The 21,897-nt window shown below is 38.4% G+C and overlaps 1 protein-coding gene and 3 long non-coding RNA genes across 7 annotated transcripts in view; 2 read left to right on the top strand and 2 right to left on the bottom strand.

Moving 5' to 3' along the window:
- The window catches only part of LOC126915177 (uncharacterized), a 114,151-nt gene that overhangs the window by 45,423 nt on the left and 46,831 nt on the right, over nucleotides 1-21,897 (top strand). The gene's annotated exons all lie outside the window — the stretch shown is intronic.
- The window catches only part of LOC126915074 (protein O-mannosyl-transferase TMTC1-like), a 269,186-nt gene that overhangs the window by 214,229 nt on the left and 33,060 nt on the right, over nucleotides 1-21,897 (bottom strand). The window lies entirely within an intron of this gene.
- Nucleotides 1-21,897, top strand: part of LOC126915168 (uncharacterized) — a 46,680-nt gene that overhangs the window by 14,859 nt on the left and 9,924 nt on the right. The window lies entirely within an intron of this gene.
- Nucleotides 8,010-15,045, bottom strand: LOC126915182 (uncharacterized). Its single transcript, XR_007710059.1, has 2 exons — nucleotides 9,320-15,045; nucleotides 8,010-9,284 (listed from the first exon to the last, which is right to left on the bottom strand). It is a non-coding gene; the product is annotated as an uncharacterized LOC126915182 (long non-coding RNA).

Genomic DNA, 21,897 nt, shown 5'->3' with positions numbered 1-21,897 from the left:
TGTAGTCCTATAGATTATCTTTAGTTTCAATATTATACGAATATCACGTTACCATAAGATTAGTCACTGTAAATGATATTAAATGCCACCCCCATAATTACCATAATTTACTATATTACATATTATATAATCTTTTCCAACAGCTTTAACCAATTTTTATTTTTTACGTATCTCAATCCTGCACGAATACAAAATCCCCATCGATTGATCGTTCCCTTCATATATTATATAACTTTAATTATCGCGTTTCCTACGAAATCAGGTGTTTCGATACTTATGAACGAAAGTGTATACGCGCAACATACACACACGCAGCTATCGTCGACTCAAAAAATACTAGGGCGAAACAACGTTGCCGTGTAAATATGTCAAAAATGTTAATAATTGTTTCTCTCCAGCCTTCGAAAGGGAGAAATAGAATTTTTTGGGTTAATCGGTTTCCAGGCTATCCGTGTTGGTATTTACAGCAGCATTGACGCGTCCTCGCGCGTGTACAATAGTGTACATGCAAGCTCGCGGTCCACGGGAAGATGAGATAGCGAGCGGTGCAGCTGGCGATGTTGGAAATTCAACGAATAACCGAAAATGTCGTTACGGGGGAGGAGGGATGGTATGGTGGCGTGGCGATTGTTATTACAGGGCCACGATTATCGCGCCGCCGCGATAGCCGGAATGAACGTGGAACGCACGGCCGGCCGCGCGAAATAAATTCTTTCGAACGATTTCACCCGCGACCTCGGTTGAACGCGCGGCCGCACGTTATCGCGCGGCGCCGGTGCGTAATCAAAAATCACTGGGACAGCGTGAATTTTCGAACCGCGCGAATTGCCGCCGTTTGCAGCCGGATTTAATCCGCTAATTAGATCGACGAGTGCCAACCCTTTGATGGAAAATACGAATATCGAAGGCCGACCGGTAACTGGCACGCAAAGTGCAACAGGGGCCTGTGGTCCTATCCTCTTTCTGACTGTTGTCTGTACTGTAATGAAACGACGGTGTTGATTGATTAAACGACTTGTGGATTTAATTTGGCTCGTTTTAAAACACGGCTAAATATTGGTTACAGCGATTGTGCAGGGTATTATTGTAGGACTGTGAATTAACGATGGTAGCAGGAATAATAGGTCTTCAGCGTAGGATTTATTTGTCTAGTGCAAGCTTTATTTATTTATTTCGTTTGTCGAAAGTAATTCTACAAGTAGCTTTATTCAGTTAGGTTTCATTTATGCGAGACCGATGCAGAGTAGTCTAAAGCAAGGTATAATGGATAATTGTGAACGAAAATCATTAATCTAGGTCGATCGAGGTTATATTTAATTATTACGAATCACTCAATAGCTAAACTATTTTTTAGAAGTTTCTTAATCAGGACCAGTTTTTAGCCTTTCAGAAGCCAAACGATTAATCCAACTGGATAGGATAAACGAAATATTACTGTTTCCAAAATTCTCGTAAAATTTGACGCGTAATGTTCCAAAGTGAAATTTGGCAGCAAGAACAATGTTATATAAAGGTAGATCTGCGAATAAAAACTATCGCAACGATACTTATCTATTATTTTTAATCAAGCTATATTTATCAGCCTTTATCACGTCAGAAATGTACGTAAATTCGCGATTAAATGATCATTTTGAACATTGTAAATTAAATACAAAATTATCCTGTTTCTAAAGTTCGAGTTAAACAAAGAGTAAGAAATTGCAAAGAACGAAGTGGTCCACGAAAGCGATGATCAGTTAGCATTTCTGGAAGAATGCAAGCATCGAGAAAAGTTTGACGGTGCAGGCGATAAATTACACAGCTCCAACGTACAATGACTGGCGAAATTTATGAGTGGTGTATATCGTGCAGTCTCTTTTAATCTCTCCCTTAACGCAGCTTGGTATTCTCCGCATCGTAATTTATTACAGTAACGTGGTTATTTTAAGACAATAATACAAAGGTATGAGTACTATTAGTCATTCAATGCGGTATCGTTGTTTAACCAAATATTAGCAGACGTAAGGTGAAATAAACGCAGACATCGCTTCTGAACTGCCGATTCTCGGATTTCCTTTTCTTTTACACCATTAATTCTCCTCTACCGGAATCACATTTCAATAGCATCGGTTCGAGTGGAATTTGAACAAAGTTACAAAGCAAAACTCGAAGTAGGTTACAGCATGGTACTGGAAACATCGCATCATGATTCGTGAACCGTAAACGAGTAAACGTTTCGTTTCTTTAATGTGGTTAAATAAACTTCGATATCGCTTCATTTATTTATTAAAATATAAATAGAATTCGCGATTGAAAGTTATTAATGCTCAGAGACATCGTTATTAATTCAGTTTTTATTCAGTTTTCATCGAATCAACAGATGTGCTGTGTATATTTAAAAAGAAGTATAGAGAAATCGTAGGGAAGGTAAAAAAAGAAAATACGAGCCTAAAAATACAGTGGTTAATTAAAAACTCTGCAAAACTATATTTTTATATTTTCGAAAGAAAAGACTCGAGGAATGTTTGCATAATTAATATGAATAACGAAAAATAAGTAATAATAATTAGATCGATAACCACTAAATATTCTCTCCGACTATCGACAACGTTTGCTCCGTAGTTAGCAGTTTACACAGCTATTTCGAACTTCAATTCTTATTAGCTTGTTTGTCCATTTTCCATGCATTTCATTTCAAAAACTTGCTTCGAAAGATGAGCACGATAGTTTATGTCAGAGGAAAAGAATCTCACGCTTATTATCGATAAACGCGAAAACATTAGATAAAAAGAACGATAAGAAGTTTGTTAGATTGGACTGCACTGAGAATAATTCGATCGCTTATCCGTCTGTCGTTCACTCGCATATGTGAGAGGAAGTCCATCGTGTTTATTACGTCAGAAGAATAAGACCATAATAATTTACTAAATTACAAAAGTATCGAATCATTCGCTATAAGTATTTGAAAGTTTGGAAATATTTTTCAAAGAAACTAAAATTTTCAACCTCGTTTTTCCATAACCTTTGGACATTTAAAGTTCTTCTAGTCAATCAGTAGTTAAATTAATTCAACATTTTTAAGAAATACATGCGATCTAAAATATACGTCGATGAATGGAACATTGATAAATAAATGATCGATAACGAGAAAGCTTCTGATGTCCCAAATCGCTGCTTCAAACGTAAGGAGCAAAATTCCCTGCTAAATGGCCCTAAGGTGAACGCGCTCTATAGCAACGGCTAACGAATTCGTACTCCAGCACGACGCTTAGACGGAGAAAAATCCACCGAAGGGTGGTTGATTCCCAATAACCGTACTCGATGCAAGCGTACATACATAGAAAAGTACCCTGGCGGAAGGTTATAAATACCACTTTGGTCGAGCAGGCCATGTACTCGATTTTCACCAAGTCTCGCTCCATATAATATCTGTCGGGATAACGATCTTGCCGCGGCTAACGACTGGCAATTTATCAAGTTTCGATGAAATGCCACGCGCGAATATCTGAACCGTACCATCGTTGATTTTGATCGATTTTGATCGACGAAGGAACGAGCGGATTTCATCGGTTTTTTTCTTTTTTTTTTTTCTTTTTAATTCCTTCCTTTTTTTTGTAGATTCCACATTCTCCGGTTATCGCGTGTTTTAGGTTCGACGTACAATTAATTTCGAAATCCAATCGAGTATTCTGCCCAGCTTTTAAACGAAATCAACGACGTTAGAGTGTTTGTATTTCAAACATTTTTGTAGTTACTCGGATCGCTGATCTTTTTAAGGATAATTATAGATAATATGTTTGTAGGACGTTAAGTATGTATGGATACTGGTAGCATTCTTATTCCATCAAATCCACAACTAATACGTTGCGAAATACTAGATTTCCTTATTACGCGACCAACGGGTAACAAATGCGAAAGTTACGTAAAACCCTTGTAATTGTAACTCTCTAATCGTCTCAGCTATTCCACCTGTCGACATCCATAATTCTGATGAAATTTCCAAGGAAGATACCGAAGAATTCATCGAACGATCGTCCCTGAAACGCAATTCAAAAGCTATATTTTGATTCGCGATATTCTTATTTTTATGTTCTCGAAATAAATTGGCTGTCTTCTGAGATTTCGCGTACAGTTTCTCGATCGTTTCGTTCGACGGATACAACAACGTTCGATTGATACGCGATATCAAGAAGAGAGAGAAAGAGAGAGAGAGAGAGAGAGAGATTTCGCCGCGAATTGAGATTTCATCGAATCATTTCGTAGATCCGACATCTAATACTTTCACCGCGAGCTCGGTCTCTGCAACAGTCGCGTCGCTCCATAAATCAGCTAAACAAAGGGATGAGTGTGAAGCGCAGACACAGAGGAAAGAAAATGACGTGTGTACGTGTCTGGTTGGATGTGTCAGGAGGACGCGGGGTTTGATAAAACGCCACTTGCTTTCTGAACGATATATGAAAATCGTATCAACACCCGGAGAACTCGATGAATACGTCGCGGAACCTCGCACAAGCAGCTTGGCATTGGCAACTTTTAAAGTAACAACGTGGACTAATCGATCTATGAATACGATTCGAGATTATGCGACGTTATTACGAAGGTGGTTTGATATGTGCTACATGTTAATTAAACGAATTGTAACGAAATGTGAAAAATCTCGAATCTATGCGCTCGTTCTTCTTCCATAAAGGTATGATACGCAAAAATCCTATTCCTGGCAGAGATGACTGAGTGCTAATCAACGAAGAATCAATCGAATTCTTAAACAATGGCAACAACCGCGAGTAATAATTACTGGTTCCAGGATATTGGAGTAACGTACACGTCACTCACGGAAAAGACCAAACGCTAGTACAGGCCTGGAAAGTTCGCGAGTTTGCGATGAGTAAATTGGTATTAAGGTACAGGAAAAAAACTCAAAATTTTTCGTTAAATAAAAAAAAAAAAATGACAAGTTTTCCTGGCTATAAACGAACGAAACTAAAACGAGATATGGTAAAAATACCAATGGAAAATGTAAAACCTAAAATAGCAGAAAAATCACCTGCGCGTTATAAACTTCCCTTCGAACGATATATGGTGATAGATATGACATTGTCTGCATGCATCGACTTGCATCGATCGAAATCGCGATCACCGGTGAAACCGCATTATGCAAACCAACCTGGGATATTTTATTATTTGACGATGCAATATTAGCTTATCGTGCATTATTACCGGTCCCAGTCAAATACACGACTCGTCCACGCGCGAATTTTCGAACAGATCGCCGTCATAAATATGATCGACGCGAAAGGGGACGACTATTCGTCGATATGTACCATTCGTCGACGTCCCTGAATAAATGTTACAGAATATTTTGCTGTTTGACCGGACAATATTGGCACCGCGCGTTATAACCCGTAAGTGTTCGCAAGCGCGCTATTAGTCTAGCACGCGTCAAATATTTGCCTGCGAAGGCGAACCACTCGTCAAAGCCGATTAATCGAACATGTATTCCGTGTTTGCGTTCGTGAGTTACTTGTTAAGGTTTCTTAAGTACATAAACATATGGTACTTTATTGCGGTCGAATAAATTCCAATGGAATCCATTAAGACACATACGTATAATTAGAAAAGGTACAAATGAATTTGATTTATCGAAGATGTGAGAGAATTTCGGGTAATAAGGATGTAGCTAAAGGGACTGAATAACATCGATCAGATACCTTTCAATACCATCAGAGATCGATATTGCCGAAATACTTCGAATTACGTACGGAGAGACGCGAGAACAATAGCGGCATGGGACATTACGAAATATTTAACGGAGAGTAGCCTTGAAAGTAACCTTTCAGCTATACTCTATCACTCGTCAAATTGAGAAAATAAATTCTCGAAGAAAAACTAAAGAAAACCACGAAGGTTGCAGAAGAAGGTTTCTGAAAAAATCACCTATAATTCTATGATAGATATATGTATATTTGTCAAGAGTAGTTTCTGTTCGAAAAAATTATAATCGAAACTTGCAATGCAATTTACTCAATTCTCTATTTTGTCTTACGAATTTTTTTCTACGAAGTTTCTCTTTTAATTTCGTATACAGTCTTCGTTTGTTCGATATATCTGTCACGTAACGACAAATACGGTAAATAAAAAACTGGAGGGTAACAGCGCAAGAAAGGAGATTATAATCGAGCTGATACGGAGCTTGTAACATGCATCCTCTTCGCTGTTTCTTTACCGAAACTTCATATTTAAAGGACACATTAGCTTTGGCTCGGGTCACATCCTCGATCAAGAACTTCCGGATATTGTTAAAAGATGAGATGGTGCAGAAAAAGCGAAGGAAGAAAAAGAAACAGAGGAGGAAAGATGAAAAAGAAAGAAAAGGAAGCGGTTGGCTGCTGTTCAGCTTAAAGAATGATGAAAAAAGAGAAAGAATCGACGATTTTCTATCGCGACATCGCATCGTATCGGACTTCCGTGAGGCCGAGAAAAAGACACGCTACGAAGCCCATTACGTTCGGGTCCTCGTAAAAACGCGAGTTAAAGAGTAAAAGCGCTTCACCGTGCTTCGTAGAACGTGAGGTAAGGCCTTATAGAAACGTCGGCAAAGAGGCGTGGCTTAACCCTATTTATGGAACCAACGTCGATAGCTAAAGAGAAGTACACGTGAAATTAGAGGCGATTCCTGACGCGGATAATTCTCGCGTTGTACTTTTTACGTTGACAGAGACTGTGCTTCACGAAGCTGATGCAATGCTACCGCTCTATTCCGCTTTATCAGTCTCCACTTAACAAGATGCTACGAAACTTGAAAGAGGATTTATTCAGTTGAGATGGTTTTATTCCGTTCTCTTCTTCCCTTTTCAAGAATTTTATTGTCAGATCGGAATGTCTATTTTTGAAAGTTGGCAACAGGAATCACGAGGTTCACTGAGAGTAACGCTAGAACTACTAGAATGAACAAATTGACAAATTCATAGCTTACTGTAGAGGCTTTGTGAATTTATAACGATCTTTTTGATAGATTTATTAGTCTTTAACAAAGTAAACGATCTTTCCAACATTAAGATTTTCTCGATTTGTTACTGCTGTAAATTTTCTACATGTATATAACTTCTCCGAAGAGAAACTTAATAAAAGATAAAAATCTACATCTGGAGTAATTTACGCAAACTGTAAAGCACTTTGGTGATTCCAGCTTTTAACAAGAAGCGCTTACCTCTTCGTCCACCAAATAACGTTATAAATTTCTATAAGCTAGAATCTTTTGGATATATCCTTATTCAAAGATTGCTGAGATATATGGCTATAATTATTTAAGTATAACGTACGATTAAAAACCTGATGGAACGTTTGAAACTCGATTGTACGATGAAAACATTTATATTCCGAGCTACGTACACCGTTTCTACTAGTTTTCCTCGTCGTCCCCAATAGAGACTGACGTGTCATAAACCCATTTAACCGAGCTGCAACCACCGAATTCAGTTTTTGGCAACGTTCCGCATAGCAAACCTACATTTTCTTTGTGTCACGATGGCTAGGAAGGTTGGGATGGTAATGCAGGAAGACTGAAATATTTCGGGCATTGATTTACTATCTGGTACCATCAACTTTTTCACGCCAACACATACAGAGAAGTAAATGAACTAATGGTAGCGGAGACGAGTTAGCTGCAGTAATTTTAAACACAAGTACTGTTAATAATTTCGTTATTAGTTGCTGGTTACTTAATATAATATATAATAATATTTTAACTTGCAAATGGTTTAGGTACGACATTTAATAAACATCGAGTATAGGAAACTCGCTAACCAAATTTCCCTACGCAAAGTTAGTCCTGCGGGTATTACTCGATGCATCAGCAGCTGAAAGAGTTTCTTCAAACTTCTCCATTGATATAACACTTAGTCGATTAACCATTTTTGCTAAAAGAAACAAACTTATTAACTTGTTTGGAAAGTTCCAAGTGTTTATACGTTTGGAAAGTTCGCGTTAACATTTTCAAAATGAGCTTATTAGTTGTTTTTTCCAACTCCGAGTAAGAGTTAACAAACTCCAAATAATAATTTCCCAGATCCATCAACTGCTAGCATAAAACGCATCAAGTATCGAAGAAAGTACGAATTTTCGAAAATCTAAATATATAAAAGTGTAGTAATTGTGATTTTTTAAAAACATACGTTTTTAATCATCGCAAAACGCTTCACAAACGAGCCCTCGACCTACCGGTTACCTCTTAAACGGTTTACCAAAGCACTTGGATAAATTGTAAAGGTAGCCTCGGTGAAGAGAACTGGGAAGTTTCTAAAAAGCTTCAAAAATTAGAGTTTGAGCCAGAGATGGCAAGTGTTCTTAAGATATTCAAATATTTAAGATTCCCTTTAACATCCGCTGAACGTCATTAAAGCTTCGTTTGCCCGGGCATTAAAGGAAGCTTCATATTTACTCCGTCCGCGTGCGGGGAAAAAGAAAACTGGCTCTCGCTTCAACCGAGGATGGTGTACGAAGTAAACGAAGCCGGCACGGCGCGTTGCGGAATCCTTAATAAGGGGTAAACATCTGCAAGTAAAGTCACGCGGACTGTTCGCCACGGGAACGGCGTATTTATTTATTCGCAAAGACGAGAGTCCGCAAAGTGGCGAACAGTCAGGAACAACGAGATGTTCAACGAATGCTTTCTTTCCCGAAATCCTGCTGCCTCACCTCTGTGTTTTACTCGCAAGACACTTTCTAAGGGTAAGTCGGTTTTTAAGGGAGAGCCGTTGCGCAGTGCACGGTTGTAAATGCGAATCGCGACATGGTCGAGCAGACCATCTGAAATTTTCACGGCAGAATGCAGCGTGAACTGCAGCTGCAGTCGAACACAGCGCGGAAATGCAATAGAATCCAAGACGGAAAGTCGTAAACACAATGTGTCCTTTCTACGTGTGCAAACGGAATGGCGAATGCATTTTTCAGTCGAGGCGAAACGTTCGCCTTCTTCCAAGCAACTTCCGCGGAATCCTTTTAGTCAGCACGCTCCTTTTAATGTGTAGGAGATCCCAGTGTTTTCACCGGAGGCCGTCGATGCCCAACTGCAAAGTAGAACGCGTTTGTTCGTCGAAAGGGAGAAAAAGTTGGTCTTTTAATGTTACAGACGTTGAATAGAAATGCTTCGTAAACTATGCACAGGACGGTGCTCAAATACCGACAAGACGATTTATTTGTTAATTAACTGTGTATTAAGTAGTACGTACGAGAGTATTCGAAAGTACTTGCAAGATACTTGTTTATTTTTGATAACGTATGTTTTGATAAAAAAGTTACGAATAGACCTAACCAGTGAATTTATTCTTCGCAATCATCGTACGTACGTACAATACAATAAAATGTTACGACGCGATTAAATTTAGGAACAAACAAGTAATAACAAAATTGGTATATGCGATTAATCGTCGAACTCTGTAAAATTATTTTGTTAATTCTTCTAAATGAGTGGAACATTTCCGACGTTGATGCGAACAGTGCTAATTAAGTATGTAGTAAACGCAAATAATAATGTAGTTCATTGCTATGTTATTTAACAAATACCTTAAATTCATGGTCTGCTGATCGCATAAAAAATTTGGAAGCACCGGTGCTAATTATCCGAGCAATTTTATATATTGTTACCACAGATCGACTGAACCGTCTACCTAATACTTTAGTATGCACATGTGAATAACTGTATTAAGCGTTATTTGTTCAAATTATCACATTATATTCAAACCGTTCTACGATCGATAGTTATAACTGCAGTTACGAAATGTGAATTTAAAGTCATATAGATTTAACACGAACCGGTTCAATTTTGCGTGTGCCGAATTTTCCCTTAGATTCGTCTGATCCCATGAATGCTACCAGTTGTTAGCAAACAATCCCCAGCGAAACACAAATGAATGGGTAATTATGCGTGATACGAGTAGCGCGCTCGCGCGTATATTTGTCGATTATAATCAGGTTTCCTATCTCAAACACAGTTAACAATTGAACGTGGATAATATCAGTGAAACTAAATAAACTCTCGGAATTAATCACGTTCTTCTTACACATACGATATTTTTAAGTACATTTTAAAACTTCTTTCCAATAATATAGATGTAATTTATAATTATTAAAAAGAGGAACAAGACACGAATATTCCCGTAAAATATACCGCTGGTCTCCCACGTCTGTTTTTCCGTTTCCTATCCAAATTTAATCCAAACGTAAGTCTTCATTTCCGCAGTATCGAATTACACCTCTGTGAGCTAACAATTACAAGTTGTTCGCAAGTTTTACGAATCTTTGTCGCAGACGCGTGCACGTGACAAATTTCAAACGACGATACCGCCAATTAATTTGTCGGGATATTCAATTTATTAGGAAAATCGTTCGACGCGCGTGTTCATCCCTCGTGCTCCACTACGTGTTACTCGTCCCTCGGGAAAATCGTAATATCCTCCGTGCTGTTTCTCTGACCCCTTTCATCTCTTCTCCTCTCCCGCGGCCTCCACAGCATCTTCCAGTAAAACCAACGGTGAAATGGGAGAATCTTGATAACAGGGATCCAGGTTTGCGCTATACACGCGACAGACAAGAAAACTAAGGTAAGCTCTCCGCTCACGTAACAGACAAAGTTCATCCGGAACGGCGCTGTTGCGGTCAAAGTTAGGGATGCCCTCGGACGTTCGTTAGGGCTTGTTTTTGTTTCTTGTCTGCTGCCACGGTCAACCAAAAGCGCTGGTTCTCCTAGCCAATCCCGTCTGTCTTTTTATTATTACGTAGACGATACGTAACCGATTACGTTCTTCTGCAGTCTCTGCAGACAGTTGTTATCGCGGTTCTACGTAATTGAAAGAGATCGGACAATTAGGTTGATTTTTACGACTCTTAATTTTTCTCTTTCTTCTCTTCTCGCTTCTTTTTACTTCTTTACATTTTGTTTGTGTATCGTGTAACGCTGGTGTAGAGATGTTTTTGTGCTGTGTAGAACGAGCGATAAATAAACAACGGTGAACGTAAGAATATGTAGTGTTTTCTTTTTGAGAGTGGAGGATAATGATTAATCGATGAAAACGAAGGAGAAGAATAGAGAAGTTATCGAGTGTATCAGATGTTCTACTGATGGAAGATTGCATCGATGTATTTTCTCTGCTAAAATTGATCTTCTCTGTACGTTACGACCTGCTTAGAATAAAGACGTTTGGATAATTGCGGTGTAAACTGGGCAAGCAAATGTTTATGCGATATTAGAGTGGTTTGAAGAATAAAGAAAGAAAATATTTTTGTACAAAAGAACCCGATTGTCGAATCTATCGTTTGATTGCCTTGTAAAAATCATGGAGGGATGACAATTTTTATTTTAAGACCGAGCAATTTACTATTTGATAAATATTTAATTCAGAAATAAACGTAAGTTAATAAACTGTTAGTTTATAAATCGAAAAATATATAACTCGGTATCACGTAATATATAACAGAGAAGAAAAAGGTCTAAAATATTTTCACGGACTCGATCTCTTGCATAAAGTAAACGAACTCTCCAAACAGCATATTTACAACAGTTAAAATTTGTTCCGACTGAAAGCATATGCGCAAATATTTACACGATGCCAGTAACCATGCTGATTACGCGTGACATTGCAGCTGTTCGTAGTGCAAAGGGCAAAAAGAAAGGGAGAGACGAGGGGACTGGATGCGCGAACCGTAAAGCAGAGAAAAGGGAGATGGGGTGGCAAGGAGACGTGATTACTCGTCGTGCCCACACTGTACGTGCAAAACACGTACGCGTTCCCTTTATCTTGTACAGTGGAACGCCACGACACTTAAGCCGGTTTTCCGCTTTAAACGACACGTCCATATAAACGACCAAAAAGCATCCTCATCGTTGCAGATCGTACGAGGATTTGATCATGCGTATTTTTGGCACGAAACCAGCAGAAACGTACCACCGCCGCTTGCTTTGAATATTCAAGTACACGCAAAAGTGATTCAGAAACATTCGTTTTAAATATACGGAGAACGATTCGGGGGAACTCGAGCACAGTGAAACAAAGCCGCGATAAATTCCACGCTATGAAACTCAATGGAGGCGAATCTCCTCTTTCTGATCGTAAATTTAGGTGGCGATAAGCTTTAGGTGTTTAAAAATTAGTGGTTGCGATTTTTTAGTTCTTGAACTTTGATAGTGACGATTTTTAGCTTAGTGAAATTTCATATCGAGAGTTTTGATTCATGGTGCTTGTTGCCGGTAATTTTTGAAACTAAATTTCGAGAAAGTAATCTAGATTTGACGTTGGTTTATTTCTTGAACTTCATCAAATTAAGATAAAATTGATTAAAACTAAAACTATAGAACGCAAAACCTGAAGATCGTATAAATTAAAATTAAGCTAAAGATGAAAGAGAATTAAGATAAATTCGAATTAAATTCAAAATATTAAGGTGCGCGATATTATAATGTTCAAAATCTTACGACTTGAAGATGTACCGTGCCTTGGTTACTGCAATTTTTATGGAATTTCTCAAAGCCATTCGTATAACCGTAACGTAAAAGTTCTTCGAATAGACTCGCAATTCGATCGCTGATACGCGTACAATTCATTCTGATGTCTATACGTTTCTGGAGAAGAGAACAATATGTTCTTTCCCACGCGGGACTATATTTTCCATGATATACGGTACGTCCATTATAATAATAGCCTTATCCGAGAAAACCATGCTACGAACGATCTTGCAGCCCTTGTAACGAAGCGAAGATAAAACTGCCGTATAACCTGGTCGAGTGTCGAGTGTGAAAGTTCGTGACGTAACTCGAACATTTATCTTCTCTATCGTATTATCTAACCCAATTAGGTAAATGGCCACTCGGATGCCTTTGTACGTTTACGAATGCGAGGAGAATACATACTTCGATAAATCGCGCCTTAATCTACCGTCAGCTTGAAAAGAGTAGCGAGATCTGTTTGGCACCGGTGGATGAAACAACGTTGACAGTATCGCATTACGTTTAATAATACCGTTAATTAATATCACGCGAATGCCGGCAGCGAAATAATAACCGAAAATGAAAAATCCCTGACCCGGATAATTTTCATTTAATTAAAGATATAGCCCGATTATAAATATGTAACGGGCTAATGTTACGTTGTTCCGTGTGAATAATCTATTAAATTTCAGTTCGAATTGATTTATATATAGGTTGATAATTGTTACATCGTTCAGTACGAGACTTCGATCAAATTTTCCGAAGAATTGTTAAAAATTAACGATCACAGAAAGCGATGGCTCGTAACATTGAATGAAAAATAAATTTAGTCAATTTTGAAGTAAATTTTAATTAAGTGACAATTTGAAAAAGATTTTTAATTATTCGTTTCGTCTTTCGTTGGCCAAAACTTGGTGGCTTCGTTGGTTCTTCGAATTTACCTTTTATCGTAGCTTTCGTAAATTTTCATAAAGTTTGACAGTCGGTAAGTATCTCGTTCAATTATTCGATTTATAATAATAAAAGATCGAGATTGTCGTGTTTAAATTATCGAGAAGATAGGTCGTTCGGTATCTAAAACAATTGAAGATAGCTTTCGGGCACTGTCGTTACTCAACTCGGTAGTATAACGAAATTTCCGTGCCGTTTCCGCTCCGGCACATTTGACTTAGCCAAGTTATAATTAGTATCATTGTTCATCAACGGTAAGCTGCTCCATTTAAGCTTTCCCTCCTATTGCCGTTGCGTAAGTTAAACTGCATATCACACACAAACTTAATCTCCTATGACTAATGAATGTAAAGTATAAGCGCCAGATAAGGATTCAGTTAACAATGGTGTTTGGCTATCATCGTCTATCTGATTTATTATCGTTATAATCAGTTTGTATAAGAATGACAATTAATTGATTTTCCTGAATTCCGAGCTAATTAATTATGACGTAACACTTAATTACAAAAGACAAGACTAAGCAACGAGAACAAAAATTAATTGTACATTGACTATTACTCTGAAGTAGTTTAGCTGATTGCTAGCAGTATCTATTTCGATCGCATGCATAGTGCCGAAATGAAATTCTAAAGTATCCATTTGGAGATTCGCATATATTAAATTGTATCAGTAACGATTTCTCATTTTCTCCTCTATAATTAACGTAACTTTCTGTTTGCGAACGAGCAGCGAGTCATTAGACCTAAATCCCAATGCGCGAAACATCCGCGCTATCAATAGTACGTTATCGGTAGCAGATGTCGAGCAATGTTATATTTATACGAATAAAAAGTTCAATATCGACCATACCCTTGATGCAACTGTATAACGAAGCACTTTTACCAATCTGAAGAAGATACAAAATGTGAACATTTTAACTTTCGTGCCATCTATGAATCGATATTTCGAAGCTTCGTTAAAAGTTGCACCGTGTTAATCTCCTATCGTTTTTCTCTCTACGTTAATTGCTATACTTATAAAAATTATTCTACGAGAGAACTAATTCCACTAAAAGGAACTTTAGTCTAAGAGTAAATCTGTGGCGGCACACGAGCACGGAACTTTCCAACGGTTTCGCGACACAAAGCGCTACATCTTCAAAGCGTAAGGCCGACGCGCCTAATGTGCCATCGATATCCCTATGGTTCCTCCGCCGAATGTTTGGAAGAATGCACGCGCGGCGACCGTCGCGATACATCTAATAAACGCGCGTGTAGTAGGAGTATCGAAGGGCAACTAAGAAAAGGATCCGTTTGGTTTCGAACAAAGAGTCATTCTGCCCCAAGCCGCGGAGTGCGAAAGGTTCAGTATCATAGCGAAGCAAATACAAGCAGAGATACGCGATTGTAAACTCTCGATGGTTAATCATAAGTGTGAATCGTATGAATTGTTGACTCGTTGATTGTTAATAGTAATAAACTTTTTGTTGAACATCGGAGTATTTCTTCCGCACCTATCACGACATACCACCTCAAATCATACTCTTTTGACGAAAGTCGAATAGCCGATCTTCTTTCGAGTCTTCTTAAATTTTGCATTCAAAATTCGTGTATATTCAAGCCGGATTAATTCCAAGACTTGGCTGTATCCTTATCCATCCTTACCAAGAGTGACTGTGACGCGGTGATTCACTTCCGGCTATCCCATATCGTACACGACGTTCATACTTTTCTTGCCTGGAAACTGCTGCGTATTCCGTGTAATAACCTGTGTAACAAATTTGCAATATTGGCAGGGCCGTCGATGTTAAAAACAGATCGATAGAAATTATAATCGAAATTGTGGATTCGATTGGATTGGATTGGATCGAAGTTCACGCGACCGACTTTCAATGGACCACGAATTTAATAATCTACGATGAATCATTTGAAATTGCATTACGTGACGGACTATTAAAATGTCGAGAATTATTGCGTGGTTATTGGTCGACGATCGAACAAGTCTCGGGCCGTTTAATAGCGTTCGGGTCCGTGCACGCGAAACAAATTCGTAAAACCGATTCGCAGCAGTTGACAACGCGGCAATTTTCGCGTCGAGTTAATTAAATTGAAAACTACCGCTAATAATTGAATCGTCCGTCGAACGAAACGATCGTGCCCGTTCAATTGATTCGAGCACTTATTCGAAATCGAAGGATCCGCTCGGTCGGAAACTCCGATTCGAGATCGAGCCCACGGTGAAAGAGCCACGACGTTCCTCCGCGAGACTTTACCGTCACCCTTCTTACTCCGACGAAACTTCCAGCGTGATTCGATGCGGGAAATAATCATCGTAGATTACGTCCTTCCTCCGGAGAAACGAAGCGACGTGATATTTCAGTCGTGCGATAAGTACCGAGCAATTTGTTAAAACGACCGTCTACACCTTCCGATAAATTCGATTATTTTGAAAATAAAAACGCTGAAACGAAAGACTCGTTCGTTCTGAATCGGACTTGCTTCCCATTTTATAATGCTAACGAAACTGCCTTTGTTTTACATTTATTAGCAACATTCGTAAGTTTTTATAATCGCTGGTACAAGTATCTTGTAAAATTATTCAATCCACTTCGATGATATCTAAAGCGTTTTAGTAAACAATTTTGTTCCATTTGTATAAATTCTGTGTATCGGATCAATGTGTATGTATCAATGCATATATAGACTATAAGTATTGTAATAGAATATTTTTCCTTCTGATATATATATAGTAAAACTATCGATTCAGATCCGAATCTCTTTTCAATTACACAAATAGACTTTGTTTCCTCTGAATCGGAGAACGTCCCTTTTATCTTTATACATTTTTAACATTTTATTTAAAATAAAGAAATTTCGAAGCAGCAGAACGCATCCACTTTACCCGAGGTAGCGAACCAAAGAGGAACGCGTCTGCGGCATCCACGTTAAAGCAAACAGCGCAGCGACTGAACGTTCGGGATCCATCGCGGAAACGGGTCCAGTTTTCCTTCTGGGAGTCAGAGATTTCGAGAGATAAGTTGACAGGTTACGTCGCTGCGACGCGATTCCAGTTTTTCCGAGGCTGTGCACAAAGATAACGCGACAGAGTTTTCGTACGATCGTTCCACGACAGTGAACAAAATTACCGACAATCGGAGAGCGAACGTTCCTCGTCTTTTGTCGAGATCCATTGGACGTTTGCCTTCGTTGGAGATTTTTCAGGATTTACATCTGCGAGTCGGTGTAAAAAGCGAGGTGAAACTATCTCCGCGCGAAATTCATTATCGCGTGCTTGGAATCTGCGAAAATCGCGGAAGCCAGCATTGTGAGCAGCCAGACAAACAGACGACACTAATTTATCGGTGCAATTGTCGAATCTTATGCAAATCCACCTTCGGTTTTCCTCAAACGACGGTTAATTGCCAGCAATTATGTTCTCTCAAATTACGCCGTCGACTCGTTTCCCATGAAAAGATACCGGTTAGTTAAACCTCGTTGTCGCATTTCATTCGAAGAATGTTCGTATACCGATTACAGTTAATTCATTTTCCTCTGATATGTATAAAACTTTGTAAATTAAGCATTGGAAATCATTGGAGCCGCACCGTCGATTTTACAGATTCATTTATTAATACGCGAATTACTAATTACCAACCTTTAAGAATATATAATACACACGTGACAATTAAAAGATTTGTGACAAAGATAAATCGACAACGGTCTTGAGGTTTTCACGGTTTCCATTGTCACTGAATAAATAAATGTATTTCATAGTTTCAACGAACATCGACAGAATTTGACTGGATAATAGATGTATGCAATGCATTCGAGTTACGTTCAAAGATGCTCTATCAGTGCCACTAGATTTCAAATGTGTATGAAAGCTAAAACACCTACGAATGTGAGTAAATATTATATGGATCCATTAAACATATACTATATACGCTTATAAAATTAACATTTGCTCACGACATAATTTATATTCATCTTTTCCTTGACATCTTTCCATTACGATGGCGAGACTAATCGAGAAACACGAAACACGCTTTTTCTACGAATAAGAAGCAGCGCCTGTAGCTGTCTGTAATTAGGAATTAAACGATTAAGAAGATAGGGAACACGAGAATTTAATTTCCGAAAATATGAACGAAAATGCTGATACCAAAACGCGATGGCTCTTTTATTTCTTTTTCCATGGTATTTTTCGAAGACGAACGAGCGAACGTTAATAAAAACGGTCGTATCGATAATACGAATAATAGTACATTTTATTAAATGACAATAAGATACAAGGAAAATACATCGTTAATTGAATAGGATTACCGAATTCAAACCGTTACGAACAATGAACTTCCAGGGCTATTACTAACTCCTCGCGTCGTTCTTTTTTTGAACATCGTTAAGATGTAGATGAAGAAGCCCAAAAGGTCCGAAGTTTCCAGGAACTTCTCTGTTTTCAGGGGGGAGGGGGTAGGTCGAAATCGTGCAACCTCGAGGATCGAAGTAACTCGTTTAACAAAGCAGACTTTACGTGCGCGTGAAGAATACGATAGTATTTCAAGCAGTTCATTGCTTGACAGTTCCGGAATAATGTCTCTTAATGTCGCGACGTTGAGAGCATCGGTAAGCGACGTTTCAAGCGGGCCGAGTTTCCTTCCTGAATGGAGTTGAAACTTTTCGCGAAACTTATAATGCAGAGAAACTCGTTAAGATGCCATGGACATCGGTACCAAGGCTCATTACCGTAATCTGCAAACTAAGTCCCTACAGTTTCTGTACATTAATATAAGAGCATGAAAAATTACACGTGCCTACAGTGTTCGCCCAGCCTCTCTTATTTCCTCCATTAGGGTCGCTGCGATTAGCGCGTGCAATTTTCAGAAACAAAGGACATGGTTACGTATAAGGATTGCACCGGTAAAACGGGACAAGTCCATTTTCCTCCGAAACGAGATAATACAAAGATGAAACGATACATCGCGTTACATATATCTTCTTACATATACATATCTTACTTACAGCGACTACATTAAGTATTTGCACACACCCTTATGTTTCAATGAAACGCCCCTTATCAGACCCTATATTTTATCTTCACGGTAGCAAATTTTTCTAATTACACGAAACTATTACGAGACTTGATATACTTGGACCTAATTAATTCGTATACAAATATTACGATAAATACAATTCTTTGTAAGCTAAATTCTTGTTGAAATCCATATGCAGATGCGTTAGTTACAACAAATAGTAACTAGAAGATAGTTCTAGATACAATCGATAGACTTAATAGATAGATTTAAAATGTTCTTTTGTTTTTATCCCTGGTTCATGTAAGAAACTGCAATAAAGGTTTTTCGGCTCAGAATGGTGTAATAGATTTATCCAAAGAATAAAATAATAACTATTGCGATCCTACCTCTGAATACGGAAATAACAACAATTCTTTCGTACACGAGAGATCTATCACAACTTTAGATCAAATATCACCATTCTCTCGAAGCAGCTCCTTCGTTGCACCTCAGGCATTGTACGACCAAATGCAAGAATCATTAGAATGCGATGCAGTTGAGTCTATGTATCGGAACCCGCAACAATGGATAGCGGCGCGTAGAAGGTTTCACTGTTGCGTGCTATTTCGGCCAATTACGAGCATCCAATTATCGCGACAGCAGCTGCGGGATCAGACGGCGCTGGTCATTACTCTCTGGTACACGCGTAACGTGCTTCGGATATCGCGTCGCATGCTTTTCATTCTTCAGCCTTGCTGGCCCTGGAAACGATGTCATACGTCATTGCCGCTTTCATTGCGATCCGGCCACGGGCGGCAGGGCTACGCAGGGTGCAGGTTCGTGGAACGCGTGCTACCATCGTTCCTCTTTGATCACTATTCGCGCCTGGCATTCCAATTTCGTTGCACTTTTCGTCGGCATTGATCGCTGAATCTCCTGCTCGTAAATCGTTGTAGCTATGCGAATCAGCTGGCCAACGTCGGCATGCGCAAATAGTGTTCATCCGTTTGTAATCTGATCCTATTCAGTCGCGTTCAAGATATTACGAGGCAAATATTTGCGAAATTTTGTTTCGTTTTTATGGGTCACCGTAGATCGTTTCGATACTATTTTTGTTCTTTCAGACTTTGATCTGTTTGACCCGTGGATTTGTTACTTTGTAGAATTTCCGGACGTTTTGAGCAGTAGATGAATACGTGGGTACGTAACAGCGATTAACGATTTGAAACTGTAGAAACTGTAAACTCGTTTTAATATTCACGTGTACAAAGTGGGGTTTCTGTTGACATTTTTGTATTAGCAAACATTTATGTATCATTTTTATTTTATTTTAATTTTTAAATATAGATAGAAAAGGTCGTATCGTGTATAATTTACTCGATACAAAGAGATGACACGTAATTGGATTTAATTGGGTTATGCTCGATATAATCAAACGAAAATTACTATGACACGATATCAAATCAACGTGATCATACTTTTCTAACCAGGTGAGTTTTTAATCTGATATACGTATAGATCAAACGATTGACTTCTTAACGTACAAAGACATCTGAGAAACATTTCTCATTTCTTTTCTTTCGTAATATATCATTTTAGACGTAGACGTCTTATAAAAACACCGAAAATTCTACGTAATTTTACGTCGAGCCATATTAAATAGTATTTCTAACACACATCGAATGCTACTTTATTTGTATGTACGTAAATGATTAAGTAAGCAAAATATCCTTTTCAGTGCGGGTTTTTCCACTTACGAGTGGCACAGAAAAATTTCCAAAATTAATAAAGAAAAGCTGAAAATTCTTACATGCATATTAATAAAGTAGTAGCATTTTTTAGTGCGCTGCTTGTGTTCTTTCGGAACGAATAGCTTAAAACTATACAAACTTTCAGAATGACCTAATAATACATTTTCGACAAACGCGGGAAAATCATCGAGCATCTGTTACAACTAACATATCCTAAATATTTAAAAGGTTAGGGCATCGCATCGTGTGTGGGTTAGGAAAGAAAACTTAACTTCCGCTTTGTAACGCGAGGAGTTGAAAGTTTCCCCTTCTGGCTACGACAAAGTCGTTCGAATTTGCATGAAAAAGAGGACGGGGCTTTCGAGCAACTGGTATATAAGCTACTCCTCAAATAAATGCAAATTCTTCTTCGAAAGCCTCTCCCGATGAGAGGCCGGGAATTTGCTTACATAAATATGGTATTATTGCACGGGAAAGTATTGCTTCATCGTCACATTCGCTGCTCGCTGCGCGTGTGCGCGTGAAATACACTAACTAACGTCCGAGAATTCAGCGCACCGGGGGTGGCATAAAATATTCATATTTAATGGTAATTTCCACGCTTCGTACTCAACGAACTTTCTTGCCGACGAGTTAATCTCCCTCATCCCCGAAATTTGCCGAATTCAACGTGAATCGAATGCACCGAGAACGCATAAACACGTACACATGTATTACAGAAATGTCGGCGAACCGTAAAATATCGCATAGTCGAAATAAACGACGGAAAAACTAACGGGACGTTAACGTCGCTATGGAAATGGAAAAATTCATTAACGTAACGTGTATTTGTGTTCGACGATTTACAGGAATGAACTTTAATGTGATCGATTGCAAACAATAATAAATATTAATGTTAGTATCTATGCCAATGAGCTTTATGGTATATCTCGTATCTAAAATTACAAGAGACAAAACGAATTTTAAATAAATTTACGAACAATACATTAAAATTCTAACGATTTATTTTAATCCTGTGTACTTTAACATAACTAGATCGTGGATTATATTTTTCAGGATTATGTTTTCGTTTCGGGCTACTGAAAGAAATCTGGAGCTGGAAGAAAACGGGAGATTTGTTTTAGCGACGTATACTCTACTTCGAATATTTTATATATTTTATATATTTTTGTATATATATTTTTGCTGCACGTATTACGAGCGTGTATCGTTGCATCTTTGAATTTTTCATAACTGCGTAAAAAGATCCCCCATTTGTTCGTAGTAAGTTGTCAGAAAATGTTCATCCCTTTTCTCTTTTACCAAAACTATCGAGCAATATGTAAAAAAACGATGCAAAAGAGAAAAAAGATAACGATAAGAAAGTTCTAAGAAACACGAATAAAAAATAACGACGACTGAAAATTGTTTAAATATTCGTTTATACGCACCAGAGCGTATTTGCGTTCAAACGTGCATTCGTCGAGTCTTTTCTGCCTGTCCCATTACGTTTCATTTACGACCACAATGAACACTCTTTCAAACGCACGAACAAACTACGCACAATACTAAAACGTACTAGAAACGAGCATATGTGGAATAAAAAATAATCACGCGTGAAAGGTCGCTTGCGAAAGGTTTAACTGAAGACTTTCGAAATAATTGATTACGCCCGGTTTTCGGGCTCGATCGATAATTGGCTGACACAGAGGGTACAAAAACAATTACCAGGCAGGATTAGGGATTGGCGTGCCGTGTGCCAGGATATA

Source organism: Bombus affinis, chromosome 4 (genome assembly GCF_024516045.1).
Source record: "Bombus affinis isolate iyBomAffi1 chromosome 4, iyBomAffi1.2, whole genome shotgun sequence".
NCBI classification, from domain to species: Eukaryota; Metazoa; Arthropoda; class Insecta; order Hymenoptera; family Apidae; genus Bombus; species Bombus affinis.
Note: the sequence above shows the minus strand (reverse complement) of the source record. Positions and strands in the feature narration are given on the sequence as shown.